Source organism: Cryptotermes secundus, unplaced genomic scaffold (assembly GCF_002891405.2).
Source record: "Cryptotermes secundus unplaced genomic scaffold, Csec_1.0 scaffold1406, whole genome shotgun sequence".
Lineage (NCBI taxonomy): Eukaryota > Metazoa > Arthropoda > Insecta > Blattodea > Kalotermitidae > Cryptotermes > Cryptotermes secundus.
In genome coordinates, this window is record NW_019721015.1 from 578,961 (window position 1) to 599,652 (window position 20,692).

At 42.5% G+C, this 20,692-nt stretch overlaps 1 protein-coding gene across 4 annotated transcripts in view; it reads left to right on the forward strand.

Moving 5' to 3' along the window:
* The window catches only part of LOC111875299 (dual oxidase maturation factor 1), a 181,181-nt gene that overhangs the window by 123,936 nt on the left and 36,553 nt on the right, over positions 1–20,692 (forward strand). The gene's annotated exons all lie outside the window — the stretch shown is intronic.

Sequence of the window (20,692 nt, forward strand, 5' to 3'; positions counted from 1 at the left end):
AAACCATTGCTCAATTTCAGCATCTATTAGAAAAAGAAACACGGGAACATGTTCTCAAAAATAAGGATACGAAATGTAAGTTTAACTTTTTTATATATTTTTCTAAATGTATTTGAAGGTACTTTTCCTATTCAGGGGGAGCAGTAATAATCCACACATGACAGGACATTGCAGTAAGTACTGCAAAATCCTGAGCAGAGGTATTAAAGAACTTAATGGTTTATAACAAAATCAGATAATCATATAAAAACAGCTTGGGATATAGTAAAATATGAAACAGGGAAATTGCATCTGACCGAAGAGATGCCATCTCTTCTTACAAATTGTTGAAGAAATAAAGGACCCAGGAGTAATTGCTGATGCCTTCAATACTATTTTCTGACAATTACTGAGAATCTAATCTTGCATTAGGAGTGAGGTGATGCAATTTCATTTTTAAAAGACGCATTTCCTAGAAAATTCTGTGGTGCTAAGACCATTCCAACCACTGAAACTGAGATAACGAGTATAGTACACTCTCTCAAAGCTAAAAGCTCATTAGGTTATGATTGAATAACAAGTACAATTTTAGAAGATTATGCATTTCTCTATTCAGAAGGATCTTCCCTGATCATCTTAAGATTTCAATAGTAAGATCACAGTACAAAGAAGGAGACGAGACTGGTATGTCACACTACAGGCCAGTTTCACTGTTAACTACTTTCTCTCAAGTACTTGAGAAAGTTATGCACAATAGGTCAAGCCATTATTTCCAGACTAATAACATACTAGTCTCAGAACAGTTTGGCTTCAGGGAAGGCATATCCACTGAAAATGCAGCCTTTAAGCTAACATACAGTGTATTCAAATATATTAATCAGATAATGCATGTTGATGAAATATTCTGTGATCTGGTAGAAGCTCTTGTCTGTGTAAATTATGAAATTTTATTAACTGCATCATTTTTTGGCATTCAAGGAACAACAGTAAGTTTGTTCAGATCCTACCTAAAAGATGGAAAACAAAAGACTAAAACATAATCATTAAATGTAAGCCAAAGTACGTACTCAAACTGGTGGTCAACAAAACATGGATTTCCCCAGGGGTAAATTTTAGAGTCTTTGCTTTTCCTAATTTATATAAATGACCTCCCTCCTACACTAATCACTTCATCAGTACGCTTAATATTTGCTGATGACTACGTGATTTTAGTCCGCAAGCGAACTATACCGACGGAGCGACCGTCGGCGAAGTTTAGTGCCAACTTTTGCGGGTAGATGGTGTCGCGTGGTCAGCGCAACGAATCCCCACGGCTGTTAATTTCGGTTTTCTAGACCGGAGCCGCTATTTCCTTGAAATAACTCCTCAATTATCATCACGAGGCTGAGTGGACCCCGTTCCAGACCCACTACTTCTCCGAAAAAAATCTGCTAGCGCCGGGAATCGAACCCGGACCTCTGGATCTGATTTGCTGATGACACTAATGTCATAATTTCTAGTAAATGTTTTGACGAATTCTGCATACTATTGAACAGAGTTCTCTCTCAAATGAGCATGTGCTTTTCTGCAAACAAGCTGTCCCCCAATGTAGGTGTAACAAATGCAATAAAATTTACAAAAAACTCACCACAATATCCACTAAATATTGGACATAATGATTTTTATCTTCCTCTTGCTCCCATTTTTGGAGCATAGGGCTGATTTCTGTTTCGTTGATCATTTTTATAGACAGTAGGACTCCTTGGATGGAAGATCAGCTCGTCGGAAGGCGAAGTTCCGATTGGTAGTTATATATATATATAGAAGAAGCAGAAAACAAAATTCCTTGGCTTACAAGGTGATAACCATTGAAAGTCGAGAAACCACATCAATCAGTTGGTTCCAAGTTAAGTGGAGCATTCTATACAGTTAGAGCTATGTTGCATATCAGCAACACTGACACTCTCAAATCAATTTATTTTGCTTACTTTCACTCTGTAATGAAGTATATACATTGCAACAGAAAATTGTTAGACTTGTGATGGGTGTCAAATCCCACTATTCTTGTAGAAATCTATTTAAGAGACTGCAGATCCTAACTCTTCCATGCGAACATATATTTTCATTAATAAACTTCATTACAAATAACGAAGAATATTTTCAGACCAATGCAGATACATACAGTGTTAACACAAGATCCAAGCACTACCTCCATATACTAATTGCTAACCTCTCATGCTTCCAGAAGTGTATATGCTTGCTGGGATCAAAATTTTCAATAATCTGCAATCTGATCTTAAAATTCTTATGAATGAAAAAGCGCGATAGAACTAAATCGATACTCAAACACAACAATCGTTCTACTCTGTTGTTGAATACTTATTGTCTAAAAAATTACTTATCCATTTGAAGGTTGTGTAAATAGTATAAGCTGATAAGATATTTCGAATAGCCTCATATATAACCATTTTGTTTCTTGGGTATTCTTGCGTGAAAATTTCAGTTGTACTCTGCATACTGTGACATGTCAAACCGTTGTTGGGCAACGAGATGTGAAATTCGGAAACTGCGGATATGTTTGTGGTTTCAAAGTGCTGTACCGCAAGAAGATTTATGCTAAGACTTTTATTAATGGATCCAACTATAATATTGGCAATAACAGCCCCTCAAAGTCCTATGTTTCGTCGATTGATACCCACAAAAATTATGTTGAATCTTATCTCTAATATTTTCAGTTGTAAGATCGTAGCACTGCTTCACGTAATTTTTGCACATAGTAGATTCATCCGGCACTTTGCTCTGTGTTTACTTCTCTATGAAGTTTCTTACAGTAGGACTGGTTAGTTTCCACAGCGGAATATCTACCGCTAAAAAGACTTCGCATAAGTCAAAGGAGAACTGTGAGAAACTATTATTAGAACATTCACCAAACAATTTTTGGACAGGAGAACTTTTCGTTGATTTAATTATAATGCTGAAGCACTTGAAAGTGTTTTTCACAACCAACTGTTTTCTCACACGCTCGGCAATAAAGAATTTCGTTATCCGTGCTTATCATCTCTCCTTCGAACTCCCGCTGATACAGCTGTAATTTAGTTTTCTGACTTACTTTCACTTTCGGCATGACCACAAAAAGCTGAACAAACTTAAAAACAGACTAATTACCCCTAATATGAATGACCCCCAGCTCCAAATGAAGACGCGTAGCGAACCTGATGGAGACTTTGGAAAGAAATAAATGAAGTCCATTATCGGTTGAATAGTATATTGCGTTGCTAGCAGCTACACGTGAATGCGTTTCCGTCTATTCCCTTAGCAGCCACTTTGATGATGCGGATGAGGCAGGTTATGAATAGAGGGATCGGGGAAATCCCGTCTTAGGGAGTCCCGTCCTGGGTACTGCATCAGAGACACGAATCCGGACTCAACTTGCTATTTGTATGACGAAATTTTGGGAGTCAAATATGCAGCATATCTTAATACGGAAAAGAAAAATTGTATACACAAGACGACGATTGAAAATTTGAGCACAAAATTAAAGAAACATATAATGATAAACATTATAAAAAGAAAATATGCAGCATAAATAAAGTACTTCGAAAATATTATGCTTATACATAAAAGAGCAAAATATGCATTTATATGCACCATCAAACCATGTCTAAAATTTAAGAAATGAAGTATTTCATACATACATATATCCAGATAAGCATTTTTTGTTGCAAGAAAGGAATATGCATTTGCATTAAAATCTGGTCCCTAGTGATAAGCCAGTATTATTTCTTGATGTAGGTTGTAAACTCCAAATATGAGAAATAGATAACTTTAGTTCTAATTTTTTATACAAACACACACAAACGTGAATGTAAAAACGCGATATATATATATATATATATACGTGTGTACATACACGATCTCTCTCGGAACCCCTAATTCCTTTGCTGCCAGACTATGGACCTGAGATGTTCGTAAGTGTCTGTTTTGCAAAGGATAATGGAGAAATGTAAGCAGAAAATTTCATCTCACGTCTGTGTCCATCTGAAAATGTATCCAGCCAGACAGAAACTGCCGCATGGGGACATGTTAGTCCGACTCTGTATCAGGGCCCAGTGAGCTTTCCCGTGGAAATTCATGAGGATGGAATTCGCAGCACGGACTGTGGCCTGCAAGCGGCAACAAGCCACCCTCAAAATCAGCAGCGGAACAGTCCGAGAGGGATTCGTAGCGGACAGAATGCACTGAGGCAAGATTCCCCTGACAGCTATCTTCAAGCAGTGCTACATACTCGTCTGTCAACAGGGGATGCTAGTAAAATGCGCCATCGGAAGCCGCGGTATCACCAGACTCATAGTCTTCTGCGACTGAGAAAAACTCATTCACCCTAAACTTTTAGTAATGCAGACTGCCGCTAGGAAGAGTTTTGATATTGTTTCGTGTTAAGATTGACTATAAATGGGGTTTGGACTGGCAATTGAATTTATTAACTACAAGTAATTATAGCGCTGTCGCCTATTCACACACTCTTACAATTCACTACAGCTCGTACTAAGTCTTTTAAGTCTGCTGTGTTTTCACCAGACGTTGCTCACTAACGGCTTTCAACGGCGAACGTTCCCCTTATTCTGGGTTCCCGAAATGCCCTTTTGCCTCGGCTACCAGCTGAGCTCACAACGACTAAACTGCTGTTCTCTAACTCACTAACTAACCAACTATTCACTTCTTGCACTGTTCTTCACTAATTGAACTGAACTCGGTCGGTCGCCTGATATAGCCTCGGAGCAGACCGTTCTTCCATTGTTGCGCGCTGGACGCTGCCTAGCAACAGCCGTTGTCTCGTTTGTTTCGCTGTCGTTGCCTAGCAGTGGGTCTATATGCCATAACATTGTCTCGAGTACTTTCCTGCTAACTTCCACACTAACGCCCAGACTCTCCAAAGCTACAAACGTGTGCAATTAAATGACAGTGTCAGGCTGAATTTCAAAAGAATTTTGTAGCTTTTGAAAATCTGGATACTAACGTGGGCATCAGTAGGGCGTGGGAAATTACTGGAGACATTATAAAGAATTCAGCCAAAAGGGGTCGCGGTTGTTACGAGTTAAAGCAGCATAAGCCGCGGCTTAATGAAACATGCTGAAGATTAGTGAATCCAAGGAAGCAGACTAAGTTGAAGCGTGGCAAAATCACGTCAAATATATGGAAATCGCCTGAAAAATTCAGGAACTGAAACCAAAAACAAGTGTGGAAATGTATGCATATCGTAACAATTCTGGCGCTTTAGTTCTGATATTTCCTCTAGACTTTCAATTCCTGAATGTTAACTTTTCAGGTGGGGCGATGGGCGAGGGCAAGGCCAGTTCTCGAGCTGCAGAAGGACATAACTGAAAGTGTAGCGAACACAAATTCTGTGACTCACTTCTTTATTTAACTTTTATCCGAAATGTTTTTCCCTATGATAAATTTTTACCGAGTAACAGATCGGTAAACACATATCACAGCAACGAATGCGCAACAGTAGGCCGTCCATTTCTAGGCAAAGCATGAACGGACACTCCTGACAACAGTAATATCCGTTGCTAAGCAGGTGATGTGTATTGGTGGTCCTTGCCGAGCCTGTATAAGGAGCAGTTTCAAAGTCCAAGTCACATTGCGACTGACGGTCGGTCAGTCAGTAAGTCTTGGTGTCGAGCCCCATCTGGGCCTCATGACCAGTTATTAATTATTACCGTTTGACAGTTACGGTATTGTTTTGAGGGGGCGGCCTCTCTGACCAGAGGATGGGTCTGTCTTTTGCATATGCTGCTGGCCCTTGCCAGCGCGGTCTTTCTCGGGTCCGAATCTCTTGGGACTTGCAACCATATTTTACTGTCTCGGATTTGAGACTTCCCTTTTCATCGCCTCCTACGACTCGCAGGGTCACGGTGGAGGTATTCGACCCTAAATCCGCACGGGGGTAAGGAAGGAGCAGTTTCTATCGCTATTTTTCTTTTTTTTATTGCTAGTGGCATGGGACTAAGTCCCTTGTATTGCGGCCACTTCGGGCCTATTGTACCAGCCCCAGATGATAGGTGAGGGTGATTGTGTAGCAATTGGTGGAATGAAGATTGGCAGGGGAAACCGAGGTACTCGGAGAAAACCTGCCCCAGCGCTACTTTGTCCACCACAAATCTTGACCAGACCCAGGATCGAACCCGGGCCGCTGCCGTAGGAAGCCAGCGACTAACCTCTTGAGCTATGGCGCGACCTTTCAGAGTCAGAGCCAGAGTCAAAGTCAAAGTCACATTGCAACTGACGGTCAGTCAGTCAGTCTGGTTTGGTGTCGAGCCCCGACTGGGGCTCATGGCCAGATCAGAGCCAGAGTCAGAGCTATATCTTCTAACATAACCTTGATTCGGACCTACAGAAAACACGTCATTGTCCGTATTGTTGTAGGCTTTAGTTAGCAACTGCCGGTTCTTAGCATGTGATTGGCTAGCGGTCGATTCACTGCAACTAGATTTTAGCTAGCAACGGCTGTTTACCCAGCCGTTGCTTAGCATTGGCTGGTTCATAGCCTGTGATTGGCTAGCGCTCGATTCACTTTGGTGGTTCCCACAAAGTTTCTACATCACAGAAGACACCGTTGTATGCTGTCATCTGAGATGTGACACAGTGTAAACCGGTATAAATTTGCTGATATTTCGGAGGAACGTATTGCTTCCATCTTCAAGATGGCAAAGTAAGTCAAGAAAGGAACCAGCAACCCTCAGTAACAGTAACCCACTGCTTGCTGTTTACTTCCTGCCGGTCTCTCGCTTGGCTTTCTTGTCGACCCTGAAGATGGAGGGAGTATATTCCAGCGAACCGTCGCTGCTCATATATCAGACTACACGGCGTCACATCTCAGAACATAGTATTCTTCACATTCATCGCACAAATTCAGCTCCGTCTCAGTTACGAGGACTAGCTGGTTAGTGGTATAAATACAGTTCGTGGGTGAAATGGGCAAACCTTTATGTGAAGTGTAGCGACGACTGCGCTGGGAAGTGCCGCCCTCACTGATTGAGCTCCATGAACCTGAAGCTGACTGGCCCTTTTGGCGGGGAAGGGGTGAGCGACCGGCCTTGCCGTCGTCTCGCGGAAGCCGGAACATCGGTGTGGCTCGTGACACAGTTCCCGCAAAACGCCGCCGGCGGCAAGGTCCAGGATCCGATCCCAACAGCAGTTGGTTCAAATGGCGTTCAAACAGGACCTGAAGCCGGCTCACATAAAAGCTATTTCTCTGACACCCATTTTAATAATATCCTTCCATGAACGGCTGGTTTGTTATGGCAGTGTAGTAGGTGGGATTCTGGGAAAACCCACCGGACGAGTCTTCTTCTCTTCACATCTTAGTCCCATACATGTTTTGACTTCACTTCCGTATTTTGAGTTATCTAGCTGTGTCGCTGGACCGCCTCTGTGGTCTAGTGGTCAGAGTTCGATTCCCGGCTCTACAAGATTTTTCTTTTCTGAGAAGTAATGGGTCTGGAACGGGGTCCAATCAGCCTCCTGATGATAATTGAGGAGCTATTTCTGGGAAATAGCGGCTCCGGTTTAGAAAACCGAAATTAACGGCCGTGCGGATTCATTGCGCTGACCACGCGACATCCTCTATCCGCTAAAGTTGGCACTAAAATTCGCCGACAAGCGGCGGTCGCTCGGTCGGTATAGTTCGCTTGCGGACTAAAATCACTGAGTTTGTTGTTTGTTAGCTGTGTCGCTGTGCTGATTGTGTCCTATGAGGTGACCATATCAAACATTACATTCTCCAGTCAGTAAAGAGTGGAAAGTATGCAAGGTCGAGCTAATAAGTTCGGAGGCTCATTTTTAATTTTGCGCCATGCTGTCTGTCAACGCTGTTACTTGCAATGTTAGGTGATGCAACAAAAGAGAACTCGCCTGGAAAAGCTGGATGAGCTGCGTTCAGTATTCGTTGAACAGTAGCTCATTAGCTCACTGTGTCTCATCAACTTTGTTCAGGCGCGAGATGATGGTACAGAAGAGTGAATGTGAGTTTTGTGTTAAACTGCAGAAATCGCTAAGTGAAACGTTAGAGGAGTTAAAACAGTTTATGGTGAATTCCCAGGCCAAAGAAGCCATGGATGTCAAAGTCCAAGATCAAAACTGTTGATCTGATTTTTCGAAAGCAAGGGTATCATTCACTTTGAATTTGTACAAGAAGGGACCCCTGTTAATCAGACATTCTACGTGGAGGTGTTGAATTGTTGCCGTGAGGCGCAAGCTTGGAGAGTTGTGGAGAGATCTCTTGTTGATTCTTCACCACGAAAAAGCGCCGACATATCATTCGCTTCGAGTGTCGCAGTTTTCAGGAGGAAAAGGAATCTCTTTCATGGATCATCCACCGTATACTCCTGACTTGGCTCCAGGTGACTTCTGGCTGTTTCCAGAACTCAGGAGTGTACTAACAGGAAGTGTATCTCGGACTCTGAGGACACATCATAATCTGTAAAAAAAAAAAAAAACAGTTGACAGACATTCCTGTTCAGGATTCTGAAAACTGTTTGGAAAATGGCCGAAGCGCTAGGAATACTGTAAAGAATTTGTGGGAGATTACTTTGAAAAATCTTAGGTTGCTAACATCTGCACCACTTAAAATATTTTTTTAATAGTCTAGAAATTACCTAATCCTTCCAGCCGCACTATGGCCCTGGGATCAACTCAGCCTCTAACAGAAATGAGTACCAGGAATCTTCCTTGGGGTTAAAAGGCGGTCGACGCATAAGGCTCACAATTTTACCGCGATATGTGAGCCGATTGTCTATAAAATGTGGGAGCATCGACATCTCGCAACCCTATGGGGCTTCACGGCCTATTACAGGGACAGCTTTACCTTTTTGTTACTTATTTGCCCGATCGTGTATATTAGCTGTGTAATTACTAAGTTATACATTTCACTTATTCTCTTGATATCGTCATGGGAGCGCGGAGGATCATGAAACAGAATTATGGGCCCATTTATCAAAATGTTGTCGTTGATGATGAGTATTACAGACGAACAGTTTTACGTTGTTCTGGGAGAACAGGTCCTCTGCATGTTCTTCATAGAATAATGCATGTGACAGCTACACTGGTCCGTTGCAGAACCAAGGCAGCGGGGACAGGAAGACCAGGAGAGGGAAGCAAACTAGAACAAGTTGTACTCACATCCACTGCGTAATGAAGGAGACAGAAGTGGAGACAAAGGTGAAATAAAGGAATTGGTGAGATCCTGGACTTTGACCATCGTCCGGTGTTCTAGAGAACACAACCTTTGGAATGTTTGTCAGGGCTTTATGCATATCCGCGATTTTTATTGTAAGTGTTCCCGTTATCTCCCTTTGACACACACCCTGACCTCAGGTATGTGTGTTTATAGCTACTTATACTGATATAGGTTGCCCGAGAGTCATGACAGTAAAATATGGCCATGAGTCCCATGGGATTCTGAATCAAGAATGACTGGGCTGGCGAGGACCAGTAGCAATTTATCAGACAGACGTACGTTGTCTAGTGACCGAGGATGTCTCCTTCTACCGTATCAAACAGGGTAATTGCCTCGGGCCCTTTTTCCTGGGGACGAAATCAAATGCAATTTCCAAAATTGAAAAACTGTCCAACAATCGCAGAACTGTCTATTAGACGAACTCTAACAAGGTCAGAACTGTCTAAAGAATGAAGAACTGCCTACCGAATAAAGAACTTTCGAATAACTGGAGAACGGGCTAACAACTGGAGAACTATCTAACAGTCGGAGAACTGTCCATCAAATAAAAAACTGTAACAATTGTAGAAATGGCTAACAAATGAAGGATTATATACGAGTTGGAGAGCTGTTGAACAAATGAATAGCTCTCTAACAAATCTGCGCCCGTAGATTGCACCCCATGAGCTCATCAGATGATTCTGTAGCAACGAGGATAACTAGCGCCACTAGTTTTTGCTAAGTACGAGGGAGAGTCAGTAAATAGGTCACTAGTGGATATAAAATGTAAAACATGTGATATTCGAAACGGGGGAAAAAACATTTATCTCTTCATATATCCTCCACAAACATTGGTACACTTGTCCCATCGCTTTACCAGTACGTCGAAACCCTCAGCATAGAAATCTTTTGAATGTTGCCTCAGCCACTTCTGCACCCCCGTTTCAACCTCTTCGTCATCAGCGAAACGTTTGCTACACAGTTGTGAACCGCTTTACGCGACAAACACTTCCCACCGTAAACAGGAAACATTTCTGTATGCATATCCTATGTATTGAACCCTTCTGCCCACAGAAGAACGGACAACAGGACTATACTCTTCGGTAGTATACACCTCAAGCACGGTCACAGATTTTACTATTGAAACCGGGCTCTGAACATGCGCATGCGCCTCTTGTACTTAGACTGCCATGAAGTAGGGCTGTGCTGCTGCCTAGTGATATGCATAGAAAACCCATTACATCCATTACAGCTGTTATACTTCCAATTGTTACCTATTTACTGACTCTTCCTCATAACTTTGATGTAAATGTGACACCAGCCAACGAACTGTTCGCCATCTTCCGAAAGGTAAACACAGTTTCGAATTTCGCTCCGAATCTGTCCATCTTTCACGGCGAGGTACGATCTCTGTTGGGCAGCTCTGCAGTTAAAACTGCGCCACGTGCGTCCGAGCAAGCAGTCAGGGAGGATGTCGGCTCTCGGCTCTCGGCACGCGGTCTGTGGTCGTGAGACATTGCACTAAGGGGCGACATTATGTATCCCAGTGCTTGTCTGCACATTACGCAAGAGTTCACAGAGTGTGGTAACAGCAGCAATATCTTGTTCCCTTGGTCCTGTTGTAGTTAATAGTGGGAGAGCCAGTGTAGCGACCGTCTATGCGCTGGACGACCGAGAACTCATGTTTGATTCCCTGCAGGGAATTTTTTTTTTTTCGCCACAGCGTCGAAATCGGCTCTGGGACCCACCTAGTGTCCTATCCAGCGGTTACCGGGGTTTATTTTTCTGGGGTAATGCTTCCGGGGAGTGAAGCTGACCACTTACTTCTATCTAGGCTAATTTTGAGAATGAGAGGAGCTCTGCCTCCACTCCCCCGAACAACTTTTGCTCGGTGCTTAAACAGAGTGGAAACTTCACTATTCGTGTTTCCTGTAGACAGAGTTCTCCAGGTCGAGGGATACTGCAGCTAGTTAACTCATTATACAGCGAAACGGGTAATGTTGACCACCCTTGTAAGTCGCCCTCTTATCATGGCTGCATTGTTACAGATGCAGCAAAATGTCAAATTAGATTTGACAAACCGTCTTTAACTTGGCCATCTATCTATCTTGTATCCTGGTCACCTACTTACATTTCATGCTACGATTATGTATGTACTGTTATGTGTTAGTGAGTAGACACGAAGTTTGGGTTGAATATTGAATTTACTGAATACTTATTGTAATTACAAATAGTTGTTACACTATCGCTAACCTACAAACTCTACAAATAACTGCAACACACATCACGTCTCCTCAATATGCTATATCTTCAATAGCCGTTGCTTGGTAGCGGTTTTAATGATGGCGATTCCTCTGTTTCCGTGCCCACAGCTAAGGGCTATCCACCGACTGCAACTGCAGACTCATGTCTCAGGAATGGTTGGTCCGTCGGTCGGGTAAATTGCTGTTCACCTTCTCATACAGAGTCAGGACCCATGACCATATATGAGCGTTACAGCCACACTTGGTTGCCCTCCTGGAAGCCCGCTGAGTTGCCCAGGAGGTCATAGCGCTCTTTCATTCTGTCGCTTGCCAGCTTCAGATGTTGACGGGATGCCTTTCAGCTGATGCACATAGCCGATGGCGGTTCATTTTTTTTTTCGGGTGGAACTCCGAACAGCAGGCCACAGGATAGGCGGAGTTCACTTGCTTACATTCGTCTTCATTTGAAAATATAACGTTTATACTCATGCTGCAGTTTCAGTTCAATATGTAAGCATCAAGGTTACATACCCAACTCATAAAGTGGGGTTTCATCATCGTCGGACTCAGATATTGAGTTACGTTGTAGCTCGAACATCTCACCATTCCTTTCTACATCAGAAAACCTCGCGCTGCCCAGCATCGCCACTGATCTCTTCTTAACTTCTTTCTTCCTTTTATTCCTCTTCCTGCGGAGGTACTTCCAGGCGAAAACTGCCGGAATTGATATTGCCAGAGATACGAAGAACACGATGAGAAAAAGATAGACTGTATAAATCGGCCGCCATTCGTCCTGATCCTCATCCTGAACATTGATCGGTATTGAAGTTTCCTGTACAGTGTCTTCCATTTCATTTTTGTGTGCTAGTTCACTAAAGGTATCCATGGACAAAGTTCTGTTGAGGCCATCTCCTAACTGGCGGAACACAGTTCCTGAGAGCCACTCAGCAAGTTTGTCATGTCCCAGTTGTTTCAATCTCCGTACAAGTAACACGTGACTCTTCCCCTTCCCTTGCCCAGGTTCTGAATTCCAGTGCAGTAATAATTTCAGGCAGGAAATATCGTCTGGTATCTTGCGTTCTGCAATGTCGACGTTATATTCAATGTAAAAATTCGGGTCATGGAGTGCAGCTACCAGTTTTTTGCAGTCTCTCTTCTCCAGGTGGTCTGCCACATACTGCAGTTCCTGCAGGTTCAGGTCAATTGTGGCCACAACTCCACTAATGACCAGGGCCATGGCGAGCAGTACCACTCCGCTCTTATATGATAACATTTTTGCGTGTATTCTTATATGCTTGTATTGCGTGTGACTTGGTAAATCCTGAACTCATCATTTTAGTTCATTTTCTATAATAATATTACGTCTTAACAACCAGACACAGTCGTCGCGTCGTAACGAATTCTAACAATGCCCACTCCCGACACCTTACATAACGGCGGCACGGACTCCATGGAAAACGCCGCTTTCAACAGTTCCTATATTGTGTGCGTATCCGTTGCCGCGGAAGATATTTACCTAACCGTTGTCTAACAATGGACGTCTTCTCTGACTAAACTATTCTGGCTTTCAGGCGTCATGTTAAAATATTTTTATTGTGTGTTAGTTACATAGTTGTATCAGCATGCACATATGAAATTTTTCTACCCGTCTACCCTTTGTACGTGCCCCCAAACAAACTTGCAGCTCCTTTGCGACCAACAAAGTCAAATTTAATTCCTAAGTGGAAATGCTTCCTTCTTATTCACCTCAGATCTGTTAATTTGAAATCAAGTCTGTCCGTCCGTCGCACAGTCAGACTTCGAAGAATAAATACATGAACGCAGGAGCTGGCGAACTTTCATTGTTAAGATTCGTTACTAGGCAACGTCTAGTTAATACGTAGCAACCCAAGCAATTTGCTATCTGTTGTGATTACTATAAAATACGTTCTATATTGAAACTACAGAAACGAGCTTTTCGCAAGTGCAGCAGCATCCGTAAAACAAACAGTGAACAGTAAGGAACTATTTCTGTGTACAGTTTTATCAACCAACATTCTTACATCCACGTACTTGCATAAAGAAGAGATTGTTATCAACAACCGTGAGTTTGAGTAACCATCGCTCAGACTAAGACACACAAGGCACAAGGAGAGTGACCAACGGATAAATTCCTCTGCCAAATACAACATGAATCGCGACCAAACGATGCAGGCACCAGCAATATATTCCCAACGTGTACTGTATATTTCGACCGTAAGCGCTCATCATCAGGTCGAATACACAGAGCAGTAACAAAATCATGTTGTAATCATTTTCAAAATATATAAAAGTATCATGTAAAAATATAAAAGCAACAAATTTGTATCAGTTCGCATTTAATACTTACCGGGGTATGATCATTAATTTCATCCTCTTATCCAATGGGTACCGGTAAGGTAACCAGATTTTCCAGGTCGAAATTCTGGACCTCATAAATGTTGAGAACGGGTAGAAAAGTGTCATTGAAGAGGTTTAACTTATATAGGCATATGAAAAATAGTTTAACTACAATTAAAGCATATTTATTATATACAGAAAAGGTAGAAACTACTGTTAACATAAAACTGTCATCCTTGCTTTAAAAATAAAAAGGAAGCAAAGCTGCAGTATTTTTCAGAGTTGAGAATTTTCTTAAGGTGGTCTTTCTATGTCAGAAACATTTTACAAAACTCAACACAAGTTTCGTCATAGTTTACCTTGAATGTATAAGGGGTGGGCCTTCTTGGCCCTTGCACCGCGAGTACAGTCATCTATTGTGCCTATAGTTTACCTTAGTCACTAACATTGCCTTCACAGTGTCCACACCAAGCCACACCAAGTGTCACTGGTCCATGTGCCATTCATGAAGGAAAACATTCCTTCAGTGCAGCATCGGTTCCAAGAAGGCAGAAAAGGAACTGCTAGGCCCCCCCATACGCACACAGTTTGGCCTTCCGATCGACCTTACAGGCAAAACTTTCACAGTTTTCTCCCTCCCGTTCCTTCCCCATACACGCGCAGATAACCGGCATGCTTCATGCCACAGTCACGGTCTTCCAGCCTATATTGCTGCATCACACACATCACGTGCTACGGTCCTGCAGGTAGAACTGACGGACTGATGGGTTCCTACAGGCCAACAGTCCAAACGATTGGCCGGCCGGCCGCACCACACACGTAAGTTTTGCCTCTCAGTCTTCAACTGTGCAGGCCGAACGGAAGGCCAAACTGTGCGTGTATGGGGGCCCTAACTTAAGTACATTTGAGAAAGGAACATGGTTTTTGTCGAAGTGAGAAACCATTTCATCCCATCTTTGAGCTGGCAAAGTTTTGTTAGCAGTCCTCCCCGGTTACAAAGTGCTTCACATAGACATACTCATCGGATATTTCATTTTCAGTTAACTGAACAGACTGTACAGTTTTAATCACAAAAGATGGAGTTATCTCAATGTCTGCCACTGAAGGTGTTCTGTTCAAGGTTGTCGAGCTGTAGGATTCCAGGTCCTGAAAGCTTTTTTCAGCCAGCTTCTTCAACTCAGAACATAAAATTTGCAGCTCTTATGGAGGGTATCTCTCCCTCTCTTTCCAGTTTTCTAAGGATTACCCTAACAGTTCAAGTTTGAGGCTGGTTTCAACCCATTAATGTTCTCAGTTACTTCAAATACAGTGAATCTCTGTCCCTCCACCTTTTTCACTGCTTCATGGAAATATGAAGCTTGACTTTGAACAAAGTACAGCATTACTTCAAACAAAGGGTTTTCAAAGAAATTCAGCAGAAACGATGGACTTTCGTCCTGGGACTGAAAATACGATTTTAGAGACAAGACTAATTTAAGAACCCTTCGAATAGCGTGCAGCAGTGCTATCACCTCATTTGAACATAACCCAACATCGTCTCAAACTTCGTCTCTACAAAGTCACAAAACTCCCTAGCGGAGGTAAAGCGGCCGGGACGTGAAGCTCACCATCCTCCTCCGTTTAATGCCTAGGTCACGAATGGTGAAGCTATACCTCCACTCGCCCATACATTCTCATGACCTGAAGGACAAACTTACCTTACACCCGTGCCGTGTGCATTGCGTTCACAGCGCCTTGCCACGTGGCGCGCACATTCAGTGTCGTTTCCGGTTCGCTGGAAGGTTATAGAGTTTGTCTCGTGTAGATCTGGTTCCATACTTTTGAGCCTTCACACAGTTGTTACACTTTGTTCTCTTCTGCGTGCAGCCTCTCCTGGTCAGTGTACGCTAAATTACAATTCTATGCTTCACGTTAATATATAAATTCGGAGAAGTCTTCTGGTGTTTTCTGGATATCCCTGGGTTCCCTGATGTTTTAAAATAAAGCGTATTAAATTCGGGTGGGCTTATAAAGTTGTCCTTATGCTTAACTAATCTAGCACTATGCTATGAAGGCGCAGGGGGAGTGGATGTATAGATTGACATTTTCTTGACCTCGGTTGGAGGTGAGTGGTCAGATTTACTTCCTGGTCTCTTTACTCCCGGGTAAAGAACCCCAGGTACTCATTGGATAGAAGGTTGGGTGAATTCCAAACGTGGAGAAGAGAAAATTCTTGACCCTACCGGGACTCGAACTCCGAGCCCTCGGCCAGTCACTATACCGACTGCGCTATCCCTGTTGGGCCTATAATTATATTCATAGTATGGATAGAGATTGGAAGTTTACATGGAAGTGCAGTGCTGTGCTTCATGTCCCTGAAGAAACAATCCGAAATTGTGTAAGAGGAAACGAACTGAATATTGAAGAAAGCAAATTCTTCTTGTTTCACCGACTGAGACGGCAGAATGCGTGTGTTCTTGAGAGTGTTGTAGTAGCGTGGCGTGTGTGCCCTTGTGGCCGTGATCCGTGTTATGAGAGCAGTTGGAGCGTGACTGGCAGGCACGCCAAGGTTGTGGAGAGTCATGTTTTCCATACGGGGTGGTTCTCTCTTGGTAGGTGCTATCGGCCCATTGCAAGTTCCTGCGCAAATCTTCGGTCGGACCCGGCCCAATTCGTTGTTTTTTAGTATATTTTAAATATCTTACAGTATGTGATTTTTACCATTTTGTTTATTCCACCTGATGGTGCGAAACTTAGTCTCTGATATCAAGGGAGCGACATAGATTGAGGGTGTTTGAGAACAGGGTGCTGGGGAGAATATTTGGACCGAAGAGAGATGAAGTGACGGGAGGTCGGAGAAAACTGCATAATAATGAGGAGCTTCATAACTTGTACTCTTCGCCAAGTATAATTAGAAGATGAAGTCAAGGAGGATGAGATGGACATGGAATGTAGCACGAATGGGGAGAAGAGGAATGCATATAGGAAATATCTGGTAAAGTCAGAAGGAAAGAGACCGCTAGAAAGACCAAGACGCAGCTGAGTGGACAATATTAAAACGGATTTTAAAGAGATAGGATGGGTTAATATGAACTGGATTGAGCTGGCTCAGGATGGGGACCAGTGGAGGGATCTTGTGAACACGGTAATGATTCTTTGGGTTCCATAAAATGTTGGAAATTTCTTGAGTAGCTGTACAACTGGAGGCTTCTCAATAAGGGCCCAGCTTCATGAAATTAGTTTAGATGACCGTTTGCAGTCGAAACATGTAGCGCGTGCTTGGAAACAACAAGAACTTGTTTTTAATGTAAGTCTGTGGGACGGTTGATCTCAAGCCGTGAATGGTAAACACAGACAGGATGTGTTCCTATAAAAATTATAATAGTTCTTACACAAAGAGGTCACGAGGGTAGGTGACTGGTCAGCTTATTCAGGATGAAGGCGGCTGCATGGCGGGCTATTGTGAATACAGAATACAACTTCTGAGTGCATAAAGATCAGAGAATGTCTACACAAGCAAAGCTACTGTCAGCTTCTGAAGAACTCTGCCCGGTGTGTTTATTTTAGCTGTAAATTATACAAAATTTCCTGCAGCTGAACAGAGTATTCGGCTACTATTTGCAGTAGACTCCAGGAAGGGACACTTGTGATGACATTTGGGGGCCTCGGATGGAATTTCGGATTTAATGGCAGAGTCGAATTTCCTGTTAAGACGGACACTTTAATATTGCTGTTGGCTCGTGCCTTCGCAGTTTTAGGTCACACACCTGAAGCAGACTGTTTCAGGCTTACGTCATTAGTTAAAGCTGCTCTTAGCTTCTTATTCCTTTCCTCGTTCGTCAGAATAACTGCCACCTGAGCCGTATATTTAAGTTCTAGAATAACGATTCTGAATCGGAGGTCCATGAACCCCCTGGCGTGAGTGAAGCCTCATGGAGGGACGTGAGATATGTTTCGTATACTGTCAAACAACACGCAAGTGTCTGGATCTTGCGAGGTATATTCTAATGCACGGCCTCGCGCAGTTTGAGATGAGAATCAAGCCTACAGAGAAAACGAGAGCTCGAAGCTCTGCCCTGAGATCAAAGGGTACATAACTGAAAAGGTTCAGAAACGGTGCTCTAGAGGGCGTGTCCCCAGGGTGTCTGGTGGGGGGGTGCCACCAGACATGGCCCAGTTAACTGAATACTGTTATAAATAAAGACTTATGGACCAACAGGGAGCTCAGTGCCTGGTGGCATAAACACACTGCATCACCCTCTTTTCAGGAGTTACAAATACTCATACGTAAGTTCAGAGGTTTCCGGTGAGGCAGTCTCTCCATCGGAGTATCCAGGTTGGAAACTTGTTGACGTCATATGTTGTATACAGTTCTCCTAGAGTGAGGAGTCCTGGAAGGCTGCACGCAAAATGGCGAAATTTACAGGACCGTTTCCTGAGGAAGTCAATATCTGTAGATTTTGCAGCGTTCAAATACAGCCCTCTTTCCTGTACGGATTGCATTTATCTGGTGCGAATGTTCGTCTACCACACAAATTGCAATATAAATATTTGACACCAGCCATTTTGTGAGACTACATTATTCAAGCTCTCTGACAATATGGCAGCCATGATAGATCGAATCGTCTCTGGCACCATTGTACCGGCATCCAGGGTACAGTAGATCCCGAAAGTAATGCAACACTTTTACATGTAATTTATTAGAGAAATGGAGAATAATTGATGGTTATCTCGAGAAACATTTTTAACCGATGATTATGAATGACAAGGGTTTCTTAATTAGACAAGTTGCTTCTATTTTCATTGAGCCTTTAGAACCCCCAAAATCTCTTCTTTAGAAATGATGACAGTTCTGCGTTCCTGCATCTCCTTACGTCATCTGGAGCACATTATTAACTAGACTTTTAGCTTTACAGTAAATTAACGCATAACGGGGAAGTCATGTCTGTCGGCCTATATGTCTGGCAATCCAAACAGTTTATCTCCGAAATAATTCTTCTGTTTTCTCCAAATGTTATTACATGTCTGTTCCAAATACTCTCGCGAGGATATCATTTTGGCAGTGGCGTGCCGTGCATGGAAGCAAAGGAAGCATTGCTTCCCTAGTTAAGAAACGAAAAGAAAGAAGTCATATATAAATAAATAATCCAATTTGAATAATAAGGATTTGAATATTGTCATTTAGCGCGCGTTCATGCTCAAGGCCACATGCCTCCTCCTCCTCCCTTCCCTTGCTTGGTGGGACGGACCAAGTTTCCTTCGTTATTCTCCGTAAGAATTCGTCGCACACGAAGTGGGCAAGGAAGCATCTTTCGGTTTGCTGGCTAATGCCTGTGATATGGAAGCGAAGGCCTGCCTTCTTTCAATGGTTATGTGAAAATTAACTGTTTATGTGTGATTTCAGTCTTGTTGGGTGTTCTAGGCAACCTTAAGTTTTATTAAAATATTGTAAGTGTATATTTAGATGGCGTAAGATTGTATTTGTGATCTATTTTGAAGCATCAGAAAAATGCTATCAGCGTTTAAGGGAAGCAAATCTGTTACTGCGGTACAAGGGCAGGGGCGTGATTAGACTACACGCACAGGCAACAGCTAAAATGAATGCTGGCACACAACGCGACTGCGACTGTGCAATCGAAAGCCTTTTAAAAATGGGGTTTAATAGCAGGGACTCTTCTGAAAATAAAATAATTATAGAAAGAGGACGACCGACGTGAGAGGTGCCAGAACTTAAAGCACAAACCAAATTATGTGTGAGGAAATTTAATTTGGAATAGTATTCTAAAACAGAGTGGCTATCCTGTTGCCGTAATATAGGAAAATTGTTTTGTTGGCCATGCCTATTGATTCTCAATGAAAAAATGTATGGAACAAGACTGGGTTTGATGATATCAACAACCTTTATATAGCATTGAAATGACATNCACAACGCGACTGCGACTGTGCAATCGAAAGCCTTTTAAAAATGGGGTTTAATAGCAGGGACTCTTCTGAAAATAAAATAATTATAGAAAGAGGACGACCGACGTGAGAGGTGCCAGAACTTAAAGCACAAACCAAATTATGTGTGAGGAAATTTAATTTGGAATAGTATTCTAAAACAGAGTGGCTATCCTGTTGCCGTAATATAGGAAAATTGTTTTGTTGGCCATGCCTATTGATTCTCAATGAAAAAATGTATGGAACAAGACTGGGTTTGATGATATCAACAACCTTTATATAGCATTGAAATGACATGAGAACTCTCAGACTCACATCATTTCAACAATGCAACTTGTTATGTTCGAGAAATCTCAAATTGACTGTCAACTTGACAATCAAAAGCGCCTGACGATNCCGACGTGAGAGGTGCCAGAACTTAAAGCACAAACCAAATTATGTGTGAGGAAATTTAATTTGGAATAGTATTCTAAAACAGAGTGGCTATCCTGTTGCCGTAATATAGGAAAATTGTTTTGTTGGCCATGCCTATTGATTCTCAATGAAAAAATGTATGGAACAAGACTGGGTTTGATGATATCAACAACCTTTATATAGCATTGAAATGACATGAGAACTCTCAGACTCACATCATTTCAACAATGCAACTTGTTATGTTCGAGAAATCTCAAATTGACTGTCAACTTGACAATCAAAAGCGCCTGACGATACTACATAGAGAAATAATGAAACGCTTAATTGATATCATCTGCCATTTAGGAAAGTGGCAACTTGGCCTCCGTGGTCATGACGAAAGCGTGGATTCTATCGACCGAGGTAATTATGCGGAATTAGTTCACTTGTTGAGGAAATATGATCATAAACTCAACGTTCACCTTGAGAACAGTACAGTATTTACAGGTTTATCGAACATAATACAAAACGACCTCATTGACTCAATAAGTGACTGAATTTTGGTGAGTTGATTGCTCTCAGTTCGTTTATTAGATACCAC